The sequence below is a fragment of the Lithobates pipiens genome, unplaced genomic scaffold, assembly GCF_037356315.1.
Source record: "Lithobates pipiens isolate NorthernLeopardFrog02 unplaced genomic scaffold, aLitPip1_a1.2 Scaffold_30, whole genome shotgun sequence".
NCBI lineage: Eukaryota > Metazoa > Chordata > Amphibia > Anura > Ranidae > Lithobates > Lithobates pipiens.
Window position 1 is genome coordinate 110,469,949 of NW_027507791.1, and position 19,120 is coordinate 110,489,068.

Below are 19,120 nucleotides of genomic sequence, written 5' to 3' on the forward strand. Positions count from 1 at the left end.
TCAGGCTAGTAGCCAATAGCTTTGGTCTCGTAATTTGATCTGAGCATGCGCGGCACTTTGTCTGATCATGTTGTTGGAAAATTTTATATCCAGCTCTCAAACTTTGTTGGTTGGACATTCCGACGGAAAAAGTCAGATGGAGTCCACACACGGTCGGATTATCCGACAACACGGTCCGATCGGACATTTTCCATCTGAATTTCCTACCGTGTGTACAAGGGCTAACAAGTTACTATTGCTTGGTTTAGGGCCACTAAAACTTGTTTTCGTTTGTTATTTGGACTCGCTCTATCTGTCCTCCCCTCCTGTTTAGTGCTAGCTAGTTAAGTCCTAGCTGGACCCTTCCTGTTTGCTTCATCCCTCAGGCTGTGTTTGTTCTCAGACAGGGCTGGAAAAAAATCATCGGTAGTGAACTCATCTGAAGTAAAATTGTGTTGGATTAAACTTCTATGTCCTAATGAAAAGTTTAGCAGCCCGTGGATGGTGCCAAGTCAGCAGATGACCATACTGTCCAGACAGTTAGGTCTATAGAGGTATCCAATCTTAAAGTGCATTTATAACAGAACAGGGACAAACTATTCTTGAAGAAGGACAATCAGACCTATTTCCTAAGGAAATATGCAAAAGACAGTCATCCCAAACAGTTAGAGTGTATCCTTTCGTAAGCTTAATATGGTAGTGTTAAATCTGGTTACTTGCTATAGGATTAGTGTAGTTAAATTAACATATTTAAAAATTCTAAAGCTGCCTCTTGCTCTAATAAATTAGAATTGAGCGATATCGATTTGTGGGGAGATCCGTCATCAAATACTGGAAAGTAATGACAGTGGCAATTCTGCAACTCAGCAAATTTCTGTGTTTTTGATTTGATTACATTATTGAATTATTATTATTATTATATTATTATTTGTTATAATTATTTATATTTATTATATCTTAATTTATGATTTTGTTTTTCAAATTTTATCATACCCGGGATGTCTGCTAGACTCTGGTTTGGACAGTTATTCCTAAGGCCGCGTACACACGGGCGGATTGTCTGCCCAACTAAGTTCGTTAGACAATCCGACAGACAGTCCGTTCAACTTTTGAATGAACGGACTTGACCACACACGATGAGCAGACAGTCCGCCGAAAGCTTGCGCGATGACGTGTACAGCACGTACGACGGGACTAGAAATTCGACGTCCAATACACTGCAATGCAACCTTCGGCGTGTAAATCCTTTCTGAGCATGCGCCATACTTAGTCCGTCCAACTTGCCTACACACGAGCGGACTGTCCGCTGAAACCAAGTTTGGACGGACAAAATTACGGAAATTCCGAAAGACTTAGTTCGTCAGACTGTCCGCTGAAAAAGTCCGCTGAAGCCCTCACACGAGCGGATTGTCCGCTGAAACAAGGCCGCGTACACACGGGCGGATTGTCTGCCCAACTTAGTCCGCTGAACCGTGTTTCAGCGGACAATCCGCTCGTGTGTGGGCTTCAGCGGACTTTTTCAGCGGACAGTCTGACGGACTAAGTCTTTCGGAATTTCCGTAATTTTGTCCGTCCAAACTTGGTTTCAGCGGACAGTCCGCTCGTGTGTAGGCAAGTTGGACGGACTAAGTATGGCGCATGCTCAGAAAGGATTTACATGCTGAAGGTTGCATTGCAGTGTATTGGACGTCGAATTTCTAGTCCCGTCGTACGTGCCGTACACGTCATCGCGCAAGCTTTCGGCGGACTGTCTGCTCATCGTGTGTGGTCAAGTCCATTCATTCAAAAGTTGAACGGACTGTCTGTCGGATTGTCTGACGAACTTAGTTGGGCAGACAATCCGCCCGTGTGTACGCAGCCTAAGAATTACAGGCCTACAATATAAAACGCCTAATTTCCATGCAAAATAATTGTACCGCTTTAAGCATCAAAAATCTGAAATAATCATACCGCCAGGGAGGTTACGTTTTTTGTTACTATTTTTTGGAAAATTATGAAAATTAAATACAATTTGTTTTTTCTTTACAGTTTTTTTTTCTACATACCAGTGCAGTACAGTGTCCTCATATGACTGGTGTGGTGGGGATCAGGGATACTGACTGGTGACAGTATGTGAAAAACAAAATTAATTAATTTTCTTAAACAGTATTTCTTTTTTTTTTTACTATTTATTTTTGCATCCCGTCATCAGAGTAGCACAGTGTCACCATAGTGGCAGGCGACAAGGGGTTAAAGTGGATTTAAACCCTTTTAACCTTTACAGCCAAGAGAGCTGCCATATAATGGCGTGTGCACATGACCGGACTTTCTGGCAGACTAAGTCCGACGGTCTTCCCGACAGACTTTTGCAGACTTCCGATGGACTTTCCGAACAAACGGACTTGGACACACACAATCACACCAAAGTCCGACGGATTCAACCGTGATGATGTACGACCGGACTAGAATAAGGAAGTTTATAGCCAGCAGCCAATAGCTGCCCTAGCGTCGGTTTTTGTCCGTTGCACTAGCATACAGATACACACATACAACGGATTTTTCCGAGCCAGTCGGAAAGATTTGAAACGTTCTAAATCTAAAGTCCGTCTGATTTTTCAACAGCAAAGGTCCAATGAAGCCCACACACGATCAAATTGTCCGACGGATTCGTTCCATTGGACCTTTGCTGTCAAAGTCCGGCCATGTGTACACGGCATTAGCCTCTGTTTGATCTGCAACTGCCATGGTGCTGCACATGTGATCAGTTATGACTCAAACCATTTAATGGTTTGACTGTTCAGATGATAGCACAAGAAAATGTAAGTTAATATTCATGGCATGCCTTGAATGTTTTTGTTTTTTGATACAGTAAAATTTATAATTTAGTTCTGCTTTGGGCCCCTTTCACACAATTGCGCTGTCTATCTTTTTTTCATCCATCCATCAACGGATGACAATGCATTCCTATGGGCAAAAGGATGACCATCCGTTACCATTCATTAACTTCCGCTTCTGATCTTGTCCGTTTTTTTGAAAGTACAAGGCTACGCCAAGATCTGCGAAAACCGATATTAACTGACGTTAACGGACAATGTCCATCAACGTCCGTCAGTTCCGTTTTGAAGAAATTCATTGTCTTTGTTTATATGCGAACTCAACCTATGACCCAGGCAGTAGTTGGACAATAGGAAGTACACTGGAAGTACATCCCCAAGCAGAAACATGACCAGAGATGTCTCCCAGGAGCAACGAATAAACCTGGCACATAAAAAGGCCAGGGTTGTGGGACTCAACATGTCGGCAAATCTACATATAGGCACATATGACAAAAAATGTTATGCTGGTACAGTTGTTGGAATCTATCACACTACACAGATAGAACACACAAGGACAAGGACACAGCAAGGACAAGTCACTCACTGAAAACTTTTAATGCATAACATAGTTGCATAGTTACATAGTTACATAGTTACATTGTATATTATTTTTAGGTAATCTACTTAACTTTTTACCCTTTCATGAGTTTTCACTTTGCTGGGTGATTTTGGCCCCATGCACTTGTTTCAAGTTATACTGGTTGCTGTTAATATGAATATAAAAGAGTCCCTCTCTTCCTTTGTGTACAGAAGGAAAAGGTCACAGAAATTGCTCCAAGCTGACTGTAACAACAATAACTGCCAGTCATGCAAAGTGCAATTTACAGCAGGTGAGACATAAAAAAATTAGAAAAATTGAATTACCTTTGCATATTTAGCCCCTCCCACACCTTTTAGCACAGAATACGTAGGCAAAGGACAATGTCCTGCTGCACACTGACCATGAGGAATTTATATAGCAAAACTGTTGGGGAAACCCCACTTTTTCTCCTTTACATTTTCTTTGTACTGGTTTTATGAAAATACCAAACACAACTATTTAGTGGTAAACAGAAGGCGACTGATCTACTCAAGGCTTTTATCCCCTCTCTCATCGATCATACTATTAGGTTCTTTATAGTTGTCAGCTATTACGATAAGTAATGCCAAAAAGAGAAAGAGAAAATGTATTCATCTGTCCAACAAGACAACCAGTTCATGCAAGATACAAATACTAATGCATTTCACTCCCCAAAGTGGACCCTATGATTAAGGTCCTTGTGGAGTAAATTTTGTTGGGGTTTGTTCCTTGAATGGGCTGGTTGTATTGTTGGACAAATGAATAAATGGATATGGGCATCTCATACAGTAAACGGTTCTCCTCTTTTTGGGATTAAGAACTATTTATTGGTTGGATAAAAGCTTAGTGAACTAGAACACTTTTGGTAGTAAATTTTACATATTTGTAAAGGCCTGTACATCAGACCAAAAAAGAAGGAAAATAAAGGAGAAAAAAGGGACAGAGGGATTTGGTTCCAAAGGAGGGAAAGTCCCTTGAAATTAACTATTCCCACATAGAATCTGCATACGTTCTTATGTATAGGGAGGCAATAAACTACAACATAACTGTTCTTACCAGCAATTTGTACGAGTGGCTATAGATGGGCAGATATCTTCCTGAGAATGGCAGGTGATGGGATATCTGTCTGTCCTTAAAATAATTACATGGACACTGGGATTTTCAGCAATCCCTGCCTGTTGCTGATACACTGTACATTGATCTTTCTGCTCTGGGTAAAAGGCATTTACTAACTAGACATGTGCATTTTGTTTCATTACGAATCGAAATTCGGACAAATTTTCATTATTCGGACTTTCGGATGCATCTGAATTACCGAATTGCAATGTTAACGAATTCAAACGAAATTCGAATCAAATTTGAAAAATTTCATTTTGTGACCCGACTTTGGGGCCATGTATCTCGGGGCTACTTATAGCTAGGAACCCCAAAGTATGCAAACACAGTAGAATTAGCACTACAATATATCCAAATATGGGGTTTCTAGCTCCAACTGACCCCGAGTTATGGGGCCCCAAATTCGGGGCGCAAAATGTCATTCTCTGCTTTAGAAAAGTGCTTGGCATTTTGCGACCTGACTTTGGGGCCCCATAACTCGGGGTCACTTGGAGCTAGAAACCCCACATTTGGTATGCATACACACTAGCACTACAACATATCCAAATTTGGGGTTGCTAGCTATAAGTGGCCCCGAGATACGTGGCCCCAAAGTCGGGTCGCAAAATGTCATTCTTTTCTGCAGAAAAGTAATATAAATGAAATAAGATGTGTGTGTTTTTTTGCACTGGTACACTGCAAGTAGGAGAAGTTGATGTGACAGATGTATATAATTAACTAACCATCTTCCAAAATGTATAATTCAAATAGAAAAGATTAGAAAAAAATATAATTTAATAGAATAAAATAGAAAGAATATACAACCATCTTCTGAAATTCAAATTTCAAATAGAATACATTTGAATTTCGAATAGTATGAATTCAAAATTTTTAATTAATTAATTTTAAATTTGGGTAGAAAAGATTATAATAAAATAGAAAATAGACTAGAAAAATGATAGAACAGAACAGAATAGAATATATTATATTTTATTCTGTTCTGTTCTATTGTTTTTCTAGTCTATTCTTTTATATTCTATTAACCACTTGAGACCCGCGCTATAGCCGAATGACGGCTACAGCGCAGATCTTCTTTGCCGGGACTACGTCTATTGACGTCGTCACGTGCACGGCGCGCTCTGTGAATGACGAGTCTATGAGACTCGCCTGATCACCGATCCGAGCAAGGGGTCGATCCCGACCCCTTATCACGTGATCAGCTGTCAGCCAATGACAGCTGATCATGTGATATAACGGAGCCGGTAATCTGTCAGCGCGAGGAGAAAAAAAGAGCCGATCAACGGCGGGCGTGATCGGGACATCAGTCCCGATCACGGCCAGCCCTGCCAGTGCCCACCTGCCCCCTGCCAGTGCCCACCCGCCCCCTCATCACTAAACATAATTAAAAAATAAGTGCCCCCCATCAGTGCCACCCAGCAGTGCCCACAGTGCCACCCAGCAGTGCCCACAGTGCCACCCAGCAGTGCCACCAAGCAGTGCCCACAGTGCCACCCAGCAGTGCCCACAATCTGCCTCAACAAAGGTGCTGCACCCCAGTGCCACATATCTGTGCCCATCAGTCCCATCTATCAGTGCCCCTTAGTGCCACCCATCTGTGCCACCCATCTGTGTCACCCATCCGTGCCATCTTATCTGTGCCCATCTTTGCCCATCAGTGCCGCCTTATCTGTGCCCATCGGTGCCACCTTATCTGTGCCTATTAGTGCCGCCTTAACTATGCCTATCAGTGCCCACCAGTGCAGCCTATCAGTGCCCACCAATGCAGCCTATCAGTGCCCACCAATGCAGCCTATCAGTGCCCACCAGTGCAGCCTATCAGTGCCCACCAGTGCAGCCTATCAGTGCCGCCTCATCAGCGCACTTCAATGAAGGAGAAAAATGACCTGTTTGCAAAATTTTATAACAAACTATTAAACATGATTTTTTTTTTTTTTTTGCATCTTTTTTTGTTTGTTTAGCAAAAAATAAAACTCCCAGCTGTAATTAAATACCACCAAAAGAAATCTCTATTTGTGGGAAAAAAATTATAAAAATTTCATTTGGGTACAGTGTTGTATGACCGCGCAATTGTCATTCAAAGTGCATCAGCGCTGAAAGCTGAAAATTGGTCTGGGACTGAGGGGGGGGGGGGGGGTTAAGTGCCCAGTAAGCAAGTGGTTAAAATCTTTTCTATTAAAATCAAAATCATTATATACTAAATTCGAATTTCGGAAGTTGGTGGTTTTATAATATATATACATATTTCTTTCCGACATTCGAATTTCGTATAGAATGAATTTGAATTTGAATAGAAAAGATTAGAATGGAAATAGAGAATAGACTAGAAAAACAATAGAACAGAATAGAATATAGATACTATCTATTTCATTTTTAATTTCTTTTGCAGATTACTATTTGTTTCCATACGATCTCCTGCAGACTATTAGCATCTATTTAAATTTTTTGCAGATCTTCTGCAGACTATTAGTATCTATTTTGTTTTCTAACCAGATCTCCTGCAGAACATTAGCATCTATTTTTTTTAGCAGATCTCCTGTAGACTATTAGCAGCCATTTCACTTCTTTTTTTTTGCAGATCTCCTGCAGACTGTTAGGATCAATTTCATTTTTTTTGGAGATTACTATTTATTTCCATCAGATTTCCTGCAGTATAATAACATATATTTCATTGTTTGCAGATCTCCTGCAGACTATTAGCATCTATATCTAAAGGAAATGGCTGTTGTAATGCAAAAAAATAAAAATGAAATAGATGCTAATAGTCTGCAGGAGATCTGCAAAAAATGAAATAGATGTTAATATACTGCAGGAGATCTGATGGAAATAAATAGTAATCTGCAAAAAAAGAAAAATGAAATTGATTCTAACAATCTGCAGGAGATCTGCAAAAAAAGAAGTGAAATAGATGTTAATAGTCTACATGAGATCTGCTAAAAAAGAATAGATGCTAATAGTCTGCAGGAGTTCTGAAAAAAAAATGAAATAGATGCTAATAGTCTGCAGGAGATCTGGTGAAAAAACGAAATAGATGCTAATAGTCTGCAGGAGATCTGCAAAAAATGAAATAGATGCTAATAGTCTGCAGGAGATCTCATTAAAACAAATGGTAATCTGCAAAAAAATTAAAAATGAAATAGATAGTATCTATATTCTATTCTGTTCTATTGTTCTAGTCTATTCTCTATTTCTATTCTAATCTTTTCTATTCAGATTTTCAAATTCAAATTCATTCTATACGAAATTCAAATGTCGGAAATATATATATATATATATATATATATATATATATATATATATATATATAACCATCTTCCGAAATTCGAATTTAGTATATAATGATTTCGATTTTAATAGGATATAAAAGAATAGACTAGAAAAACAATAGAACAGAACAGAATAAAATATAATATATTCTGTTCTGTTCTATCGTTTTTCTAGTCTATTTTCTATTTTATTATAATCTTTTCTATCCACATTTAAAATTAATTCATTTAAAAATTTGAATTCATACTATTCGAAATTCTAATTTATTCTATTCAAATTAGAATTTCAGAAGATGGTTGTATATTCTTTCCATTTTATTCTATTAAATTATTTTTTTTCTATTCTGTTGAAATCTTTTCGATTTGAATTAGAAATTTTGGAAGATGGTTAGTTACTTATACTTACTTATATATATCTGTCACATCAACTTTTCATGCTTGCAGTGTACCAGTGCAAAAAAAAACACACACATCTTATTTCATTTATATTTATGGTATCAATGAAGTTGTCAGCAGGCCTGATTGAAGAAGTCACAGATGTCGATCGTAAGGCAAGTGCATATGCTGTCATTGTCCACTTGCCACAAATTGTGTATTGTATTTGTCCACTTGCCACGTCACCTGCCACAAGTTGTGTATTGTCCACTTGCCACGACACCTGCCACGAGTGCCACGTGGCCAGCCACGAGTGCCACGTGACCTGACATGAGTGCCACGTGACCGGCCATGAGTGCCACGTGACCTGACATGAGTGTCATGTGGCCGGCCACGAGTGCCATGTGGTCTGACACGAGTGCCACGTGACCTGACACGAGTGCCACGTGACTGGCCACGAGTGCCACATGACTTAACACGTGTGCCATGTGACCGGCCACGAGTGCCATGTGACCAAGTTGTGGATTGTCCACTTGCCACGTCACCTGCCACCAAGCGACCCCAGATATGGGCAATATGAAAGTACTTTTCTGCAGCAGAGAATGAGAACTAGCACTACCACATATCCAAATGTGGGGTTTCTAGCACCAAGTGACCCCAAGATACATGGCCCCAAATTCGGGTCACAAAATGTCAAGCACTTTTGTGCAGCAGAGAATTACATTTTGCGACCCGAATTTGAGGCCACATATCTCGGGGTCACTTATAGCTAAAAGCACCAAATTTGGTATGCAAACACAATGGAACTAGCACTACAACATATCCAAAGTAGCACTAAGTGACCCCGAGATACATGGCCCTAAATTCGGGTCGCAAAATATTTTCGAATCCGGTTGAAATAGTTTCGAATGCGGTTGAAATAATTTCGAATCATGTTGAAATCATTTCAAATACGGTAGAAATATTTTCGAATTTGGTTGAAATATTTTCGAATGTGACCGATTTTTCAAATTCGGCAGAAAACTAAACAAAATAGGAAAACTAATTTAAATTAAAACGAAACGAAACTAAACAAATTTTTTCCTTTTGCACATGTCTATTACTAACATTTTGGAAAACATTTGGAACATTTTGGAAAAGCTCCCTAGTCAATAAAATCTCTGTGCTCTCTCAGAATGCCCAAGATGCTTGTCATCATTTAAGCAGTTGTAGTTAGCTAGTCTGCCACTAGGTGGCTCTGTTCCAGGATAGTGCTGGTAACAGAGAATAGTGTAATCAGGTACTAGATCCCTGTTAGCTAGAGCCCTCCTGTTGTCATGGACGAGTCAGTGCTCTTATATCAGCTAGGAGCTGTAACTTATTTGGGACATGGGAGCCAGAGACTCCACCAGCATGCAGATGTAGTCAGCTAAGTATAGGCCCTGAACAGGGCTAAAGGACAGGGAGAGGTAGCCCTGTACCAAGAAGAGCTAGCTGCCTGTCTCTTATGGTGGTGGTGGCCAGAGCAGGTTGCAAAAGACATTTTAAGCCAGGCCAAGTGTTCCCTGAAGTAAGGCTATCCCCCTGGAAAGTCGGGGAGTAGTGTACCCAAGTCACTACAATGATCCTGTCTCAGTAGACTACTTGTAAGGTGCATTAAATTGTAAACAGAAAGCATTAGGCCAGTCTGAGCTTTCTGAGTGAGTATTAATGACCCCAGAAAGGAGAGAGACTAAGTCAGGGAAGATAGCTAACTAAAAATGTACTGTGTGCTGCTTTCACATGTGACTGCTGTGGATCGTCCACTAGATATAATTGAATAAATGCTGTCAAGTGACCCCAGATAGTATGTCTATGTGATGTGACTGTAAATGCCATTTTAAAGAACCATCAGAAGCACAGAAAATCTTGTGTGGACATTCCTACCTTGGAATATAAAGTTAATGGCCAGAAATGTCATGAGAAGGCCTCTGGCATCGAGATGAACCCAATATAGCGGAAGGTTAAAGCCTCAAGCAAGAGGGTTGTTGCTCTGGTAGGAAGAAGCAGGGGGTGGACTTGTGCTCTTGGCACCAATACACAGCCTTTCACAAGCCTCCTCATAACCACCTTCTAGGACATAACGGAACAACTGGGTGAACAGAGGAGCTGCTTAAAATTAGGACCTTTGTCCTTTATCAGACCAGTTATGACCAGCCTTGCACATATAATTACAAAGAAAATTAGATAACTGTCATCCCTTTTTAAAGGAAAACCTACATATAACCCTACTTTTGTATTACTATTATACAAGAGTTACATAGCACCTAGCTGGGAGGTGGGAGGGTCCTGCTTGTGAGAGGTAACAATATGATAGCGATATTGTATTATTATTATATTATTATATTATATTGTATTATAGCTGTGCTTTCTCTCTTTATTGTAAAATGCGGCACAAACTGTTGACCCTGTATAAATCCTGTATAATAATAAAAATGATAGTACTATAAGAAAAATTTCCATTTATTTATAGTACTGAAGTATGCCACTTGATGGCAGTCAAACCAAAGCATCTCTTCTTTCCTAGGCTGCAAAGAACTGAGCGTTCTGGTGATGTTGTAGCAAATATGAGATAGTTATTTTAGATTGTTATTTACTATGTGTACAATGTAGAAGAACGTGTTTACCCGGTGACAAAGCTGACATCTATTATTGCAATAGTTTATACAGTTGTTCATCATTGTGATCAGTTATTATTGAGTAAAAAAGATAAAGGTACAGTATTTATGTACAATTAGATGTTTACAAGGCAAATCCATGTGACTGTAGTCTACAAAGGAGTTTCCAGGTTTGCCAATGAAAGTGAGATATATACAGTATATAGCAAAGCCATGTAACAATAGTCCCTGGCCTATTCTCTTTTACAGCAAGGACCTTGCCTAACAAGTCAGGTTAAAAAGAATGGAAAAAATGTATTTGTAGACTTGTGTAATAAATTTGCCCTCCCCTTATTTAAAGCTATAAATTGTTTAAACAAGTTGCCTTTTCTTCTCTTGTGTGCTTTTTAGGAACATAAAAAATGTGAATTGTGACCCAAAGCACCCAGCATCTCACACAAGTATCTGTATTGTGCAGAACCAAGCCTTCGGCTTTTGTTATTACTTTACCAGAAATATGAGCGTAGGTTGCACCTTTTACCTTACTGGTTGCTATGTTAATATAAGTTACAATAAAAAAATATGACAAGTGTTATATTGTTTTAGCAGGTTTTATATTTGCATATGGAGCCATGGACATTTAGGGAGATCCATGATACATGAGGCTGCCAAGTGCACCAACTCTGCTTACCCAACACAACTCATTCCAAGCCTAAAATGAAATAATTGCATACATGATAAATGTTAAAAAAGAGTCATGGGGCACAGCCCAGTACCACCTGATTAGAACAATTTTGACAAGTACATACTGTATGTGTTACTAAAAAAAACTGTGAAAAAAACACACATATTAAAGTAGGGCAAAGTGACAGGTTCTCTGTTCCCTTCCCACTGATCTGTATGTTTGCTGTACTTAAGTACCTAAGTTAGTCTTCAAAACAATCCCTGTGTCTCTGTGGAGCCCCTTGGATCCTGGGTCCATATGGCCTCCACTACTGACTAAATTGAGATTAAGCTCCTTCCCCGACACTAATGTCCTGTACACACGGTCGGACATTCCGACCACAAAATCCATCGGATTTTTTCCAATGGATTGTGTCCGAAACTTGTGTTGCATACACACAGTCGGACAAAGTTGTCGGAAAATCTGATCGTTCAGAATGAGGTGACGTTCATTACCTACGACAGGATTACGTAGAAGCTAGTAGCCAATAGCTTTGGTCTTGTAATTTAATCTGAGCATGCGTGGCACTTTGTCCAATCGGAATTCTCTATAAACGATCGGAAAAAGTCTGATCGGATTTTGTTGTCGGAAAATTTTAGATCCAGCTCTCTTTTTCCGTGTCCGGATTTCTGACAGAAAAAGTCAGATAGAGCCCACACATGATCGGATTTTTTGACAACATAATCCGATCGGACCTTTTCCGTTGGAGAGTCCGACCGTGTGTACAGGGCATAAGTCTTGCTCCCTTGTTTTTCAGTAGTCAAATGCCAGGGACTAGGTTAAAGTTATGGGGATATTAAAGATTCATGTTCACCTTTCCAGATTGAATAATGTAATTTTTATTTTTCGTCTTTAAATTTAAATGGCAGAGAACCTGTGCCCGTGCCCAAAAAAAGCACCCAGCTAATAATACTAAAACCGAACACAATGTCTTGCACAAGTATATATACAGGATGTTCTTTAGTAAATGTAAACCCCCTAGTAAATGTATTTATGACAATGTGAAAACTTTGGGGGTTATTTACAAAAGGAAAATCCACTTTGCACTACAAGTACAAACTACAAGTGCACGTGGAAGTGCAGTCGCTGTAGATCTGAGGGGGACATGCAAGGAAAATAAAAAACAGCATTTTAGCTTGCACATGATTGGATGATAAAATCAGCAGAGCTTCCCCTCATTTCAGATCTACCCCTCAGATTTACAACGACTGCAATTCCAAGTGCACTTTCAGTGCAACTTTAAGTGCACTTTGCACTTCTAGTTTGCACTTGTGGTGCAAAGTGGATTTGTCTTTCGTAAATAACCCCTTTTGCATAGGATGATGTCCTAAAAAAGTTAAACAGCCAGCTTCGTAGATTTACGTGGTTAATATCTTTAATGCAAATTTTAAGCATAGATATTAGAACCTTGCAGACTTTACTGGTCCCAGAAAAGGACAGAGAAACCAAAATTCATAAAAAATGTTTTTATTACAAAAAATTAAAATTTATATTAGCTTATATTCATAAAATTATGAAGTAAGTGCTTATTGGGATGATACAGGCCATATGTTCAAAACTTCATCAATATTTCTTTGCTAATATTTTAATAGATTGGGAGATGCAGATTTTAATTTACTTATAATGTTCAACTGGGCATCAGGAAAATGTAAATTCAAATTCTAGTTGCCTGGATTGTAAGATATAAATGTATATAAAAATGTATATAAATGTAGCAATTGTTAATGTAGCGGGTCTCTATATTTTATTTTGCCCTATATAAAATAAATATTTTATTCTTAAATAAATTTAAAAAAATGGTTATGCTAAAAGTGTTTGTGTTTGATTCATTTTTATATATGGGTACAATCTACATAGCATAAGAAGAACCCCCCCCCCCCCCCCACAGGGTTCTGTTTATACTAAAACCCACCACTGTGGTATAGATAACTGTATTAGGCATTATTTTCCGCAGTTCAGGCTCATAGTAATGAATGACAATGCACAAATAAGCATGCAGTACATGTGTATGTTTCTAAACCCAATCACGTTAATCTTATAGCAACTTTAAATGGTAATATCATTTCAAAAGTTGTTTTCAGCCTTGTAATCTGCAGCTTTCATTTAAATAATTCCCAGTGATCCTGCCATGGAGGTCCTTGGGTATGATCCCCCGATGGAGACTAAGAGTGGCCACGCTGATTTGATTATATGAATACTTCACATTTTAGTAACTTATGCCTCATATCTGTTGTTAATTGGGCCTGATTTACTAAGGATATACGCTTGTTCGTTCTCTAGACAATCAGTCCGGGCAGAGCAGCATGAAAGCTTAATCCTGATTTGCTAACTGCAGATGTGATGTTCATGAAATTAATGTGCATATTAGTTTTAACCATTAACACATCACTAAGGATTGCAGTTTAAGTGGGGTATTTCTTTCTTATAACAATGGATGAAAAATGAATAAGAATTGGCATTGAATGTTTCAATGATGTCACTGTTAATACAACATATATAATTGTATATATAAACCATTTTAATAATAATTTATGATACTCAAAATATGATGTATTTGGGATCGTTCTCATTTACAAGTTGTCAGCTGTTCTAAATCACACACACACACACACACACACACACACACACACACATATATATATATATATATATATATATATATATATATATATACATAAGTGTCCAGGAACAATAAACTAAATATACTGAAACAGGAATATATTAAAAGCAGCTGTAGAATAAAAAACTATAAACATGTAATAACAATTGTATGTTAATGTGCTACTCACATAGTACGTTTTAATAATACAAACAAAAATATGTTTGTGAAATAATTTTTATACATAGTAAATTAAAAAATTTACTGTCCATTCCTTTATTTCTATTTTTCATAAATCTATCCACAAATCCTGCACAAGACAACTGGGTCTTAGGTGCACCAGCATGTTTGCTACACATCGGGGTTGTTAACTTTGCAAAGCAAATATTTATTTAGCTTAGTGACTATTGTGAAACTATTCTCACTTTTAACATTTTAAAAAGCTGGATTTTTTGCATGATTAGATGATTGATGTGAACACTGCTTCATTTTATTCCTCTAGCGGTGTGAGAATTTTCTTTGCAGAGTGAAGCTTTTAGTAACTCAACCCTTTTATGTAGAAAGACTGGGCGCAAGTATGTATTTATGTTCATTAACGTGTTTGTAGATAATAATTATAATAAAGGTGTATCAATACATGACTGTACATTTATTGTTTTATATACTAATTAAAGAAGAAAAATATGTATTCCATTGCAAATACACGTTCAGATCTATTATAAAATTGACAATGATTTACTAAAGCTTGTGTTGATTTACTAAATCAGGTAAATATTTGTTCACTTTGAATATCCAATCATACATATTGGCAATAAAATAATGCTTTCACGTGATTGTATGGTTAATTTGAATGCATCTTCACCTTATTATCAAGCTAAGTGAAATTCACTAAATGGTACCTATTGTTTTATGTTGTTACATAGTTAATAAGGTTGAAGATGTAATGGAAAATGAAATAATCCAACGTCTAAGCTTCCTCAGCTTTGGTCCAGAGGCAGGAAGCTGTTGCCAGTTTTGAAACACAAGGAGAAAAGACCCTTCAAGAAAATAATCCAGCGCATTTTTAAACTCTGGTTTTACTTTTGATATGGCATTCCACAGCTGACCCAACCTTACTGTAAAGAATCCTTACCTACATTGTTTGTGTCGTGCTTCATTCACCCAACATATAATGTGAAATATGGTGCGGAGTATACTAAAAGGAGGACATTTGGGGATTTTTATTGAGCCAGACATCTCAAATCTATGGGGTGTGGGCAGCTACCTTTATTCTGTATTTAAAATGAACATAGATTTAATTATAAGTCCACCAGATCAGCAAACAGTGCTGATAAAGAAGTGAAATAAGTAAAAAAAATTCACTTAGCTTGATAAAAGCAGCAATGTTCAATTGGAATGTTCAATCAGGAATTTTTCTTGCACATGATTGGATGAAGAGCTTCACCTTGCTCATTAAATTGAAGTGCATCTGTACCTAGACTATGGACATTTAACTATTCACATGTTGTCAACAAGCAGTAAAATATTTTTTTTTTAAACAAGTCTTCACTCACTGCTTTTAGTGCCAATTCAAACCATTATGTCTTCAAAATAATGTGACTTTGAAGCCGACATCCCTGCACAACTTCTTTGCGACTTGCATATGACTTCATTATCAGAAGTCAATGGAAGTCGTGAGGAAGTCGCCCCAAAGTAGTGCAGGGACATTTTTCTTGAGCTAGTTCCATTGCCTTTAATGGTCAAGGTCAAAGTCAAGGCAGTGTGAACCAGCCCTAAATGTGAAGTTATTCATCATCAAAGATCACAACAAAGATACCTGCTGATTGTTTAAGTTAGAGGACTGGCTGGCTGCCAAGATGTGCTCCCAGGAAAAAAGCTAAGATTTTAGTGCCTGTGTTATGAACTTAAAATTAATTTCTCCACAATGCTTATAGACACAGAGATAAGTCAACTGATTTTATTACTTTCTCAGAATATATATACAGGCATACCCCACTTTTAAGTACACAATGGGGTTTATTTACTAAAGCTGTAATGTGCAAAACCAGGCTCACTTCTACATAGAAACCAATGAGCATCCAGGTTTTATTACCAAAGCGTAATTGAACAATGTGGGGTTACTTAAAAGTGGGGTATGCCTGTATTTTAGTGTGCACGACCAGAGCACAGGTTCACTTTAAAGCTTTTTTTTTCTGCTAGATCACCACATTTTCCATTCATATTATAAAGGACAGTATTCATTAACATATAGAAATTCCTCTTGTATTCATTTAGCTTTTTGACACTTATTTTCTTTGACAGTTAAAGCATAGGTTCACCAATAAAATAAATAAATAAATTAATGCACATCTTCTTGCAGGTAAAAAAAAAAAAGAAAAAAGTAAAGCATTTCATCCACAGGCTCCTGCAGACTTGTCAGTTTATCTGTCTGTTCGTACCTCATACGGGCAAGCAGATACACACTGACAGGAGAGACAATGAACTACCAGAGCTTTCAACAGCGGCATGGTTGTTCATTGAGAGCTACAAAGTCAACAGCCGCAAAGGTTGTCGGGACTTGTAGTTTTCCCATTCACAGAACATTATTTCCTTTCGGGAAGAAGATCAGGGATGGAGGATGGGGGACGGGGGATTGGGAAGGGGGGGTGGGAGGTGGTGGATGCTGGTACACATGTAATAAGCTGTGTAAATACATGTTTTCATGTTATTAATTACACTGCACTTGTTTGAAGGCCTCCTCTTAAGTATAATTTAGAATCTGATTACATATATAGTAAACACAAGAGCTGATGATCCAAGAAACAACCATGCGGGACCAGCAATGCCAAGTCTGCCTATGGCAATACCCAGTGGTGTGTACAATGCAACACTTGTGTAAGATCTAACTCTTCTTCCACAATTGTGCAAATGAACCTATCACCCAGGCTATGTTCTAGTAGTGCAGCCGAGCCATAGGTGGCCCATGGGTTACCAATATAGAGAAAACAGGTTAACTCTTTCGACTGCTGGCATCACAGTATGGAAAGAGTGAATAAAATTTGCAGGTTACAGTTTGTAATTACAAGTCATTTCTTATGTCTGCTTTCAGCTTCAGGTCTGGTCATATCTGTGTGTCAATTCAAATGTTCCACATGCAGAGGCTTTCATTAAAATGCATCTTTCCTTTCCTTTAGGAAAAAAAAAAAAAGCGCCATCCTTCCTGCCTCTCTCTTGTGCAGACTTTGACATGAGGAGTTTAGTGACAGTCTACAGCTGAGATTCCTGGTGTGACAGACAGGTATAAAGCATCTTTCTTATCCACAGCCTTTCAGGACTCTGCTTGCACAGAGAATCTTGGTAATTAGCAAACCAGAGACTTCATGAATGCCGCATTATTTATATATCTCGTTTCATTCATCCAGAATTCTGACAGCACGTCATCTCGGTACTATTTACAAAGCTGGATCTCTCTCCTCTTTGGTCTTTAAAAAAATGTGTATATATATAAATAAATGAGTCCAACAAACTAATAGGTGGGGATTAGATATAGCCAGAGGCTGGCGCAGACTGACTTTCATATGCAGACTTGTGAGTTTATCACTCTCCCTTATCAGTATCTGTTTAATTCTATATTAACCTTTGCAGTACCAAGCCTTACAAGACACTTGTAAGCAATGTATACAGTAATATATAGTAAAGAAGCCTTATAGAAGTCAATTAAAATAATACACATAAGGGCAGATAGGCTGCTCACTTTGCAAGGGAATTATCCCTTAGCTTAGGGAATGTGGTGACGTTTCACTTTGCCAAGAAGACCCAATCAGATGAAAGGGAAAAAAAAAACCTGTATGTTCGCTTGCAAATGATTGCATGATGGGAGTCACATATATAAAGGAATTTTCCCTTAACTTAGTGAATAAGGTGAAGCTCTGCTGACTTCCATCATCCTATCATATGCAAGCAAAAAATAAATACAGGCATGCCCCACTTTTAAGTACACAATGGGGTTTATTTACTAAAGCTGGCAAGTGCAAAATCCGGCTCACTTCTGCATAGAAACCAATGAGCTTCTAACCCCAGATTGTTCAATTAAGCTTTGGTAATAAAACCTGGAAGCTCGTTGGCTTCTATGCAGAAGTGAGCCTGATTTTGCACTTTCCAGCTTTAGTAAATAAACCCCATTGCGTACTTAAAGGTGGGGTATGCATGAATATGTAAATATTTATCTATCTATCTATATTGCATTATATATATATATACTGTGCCTGTGTGGGTTTCCTCCGGGTACTCCGGTTTCCTCCCACACTCCAAAGACATGCTGGTAGGTTAATTGGATCCTGTCTAAATTGTCCCTAGTATGTATGAATGTGAGTTAGGGACCTTAGATTGTAAGCTCCTTGAGGGTAGGGACTGATGTGAATGTATAATGTATATGTAAAGCGCTGCGTAAATTGACGGCGCTATATAAGTACCTGAAATAATAATAATATATATATATATATATATATATATATATATATATATATATATATATATATATATAAACATATATATATATATATATATATATATATATGTTTGGTACAATGGCCATGTAAGGCTCTCACTGAAAGATCAGAGATATTCTTGTTTTGTCATGACATGCGCTGAAATTGCGTTAACTTTTCCCCACTTCTAACATCCAATCAAATTACAGAATTAAATAAAAGAATGAAAAGAAAGACTTTAACAATGCTTGTTTTGTGTTAGAAGAGAAAACACATTCTCTTAACTGCCATAAAGCTTGTGCTCTTTGGAACACTATCCTATTTATTGGGTGACACATGATATGTAAGAAATAATTAAAGAGCAGTTCAAATGCGCTAGTCTGAAATAATGTGCAGCAGCGCTATTGTCTTCGTGCTTAGCTCTCTGTGCTGATTGCTAGTCACGTACTATGTGGCAGAAATGAGCATTTAATAACAAGACGCTTTGGTTTGAGAAATCTTACAGCATGGTGGAAAATGTCCAGCTTGCGTATTCAGAATCATATTGTTTAAAGTGAAAATTTATCAAG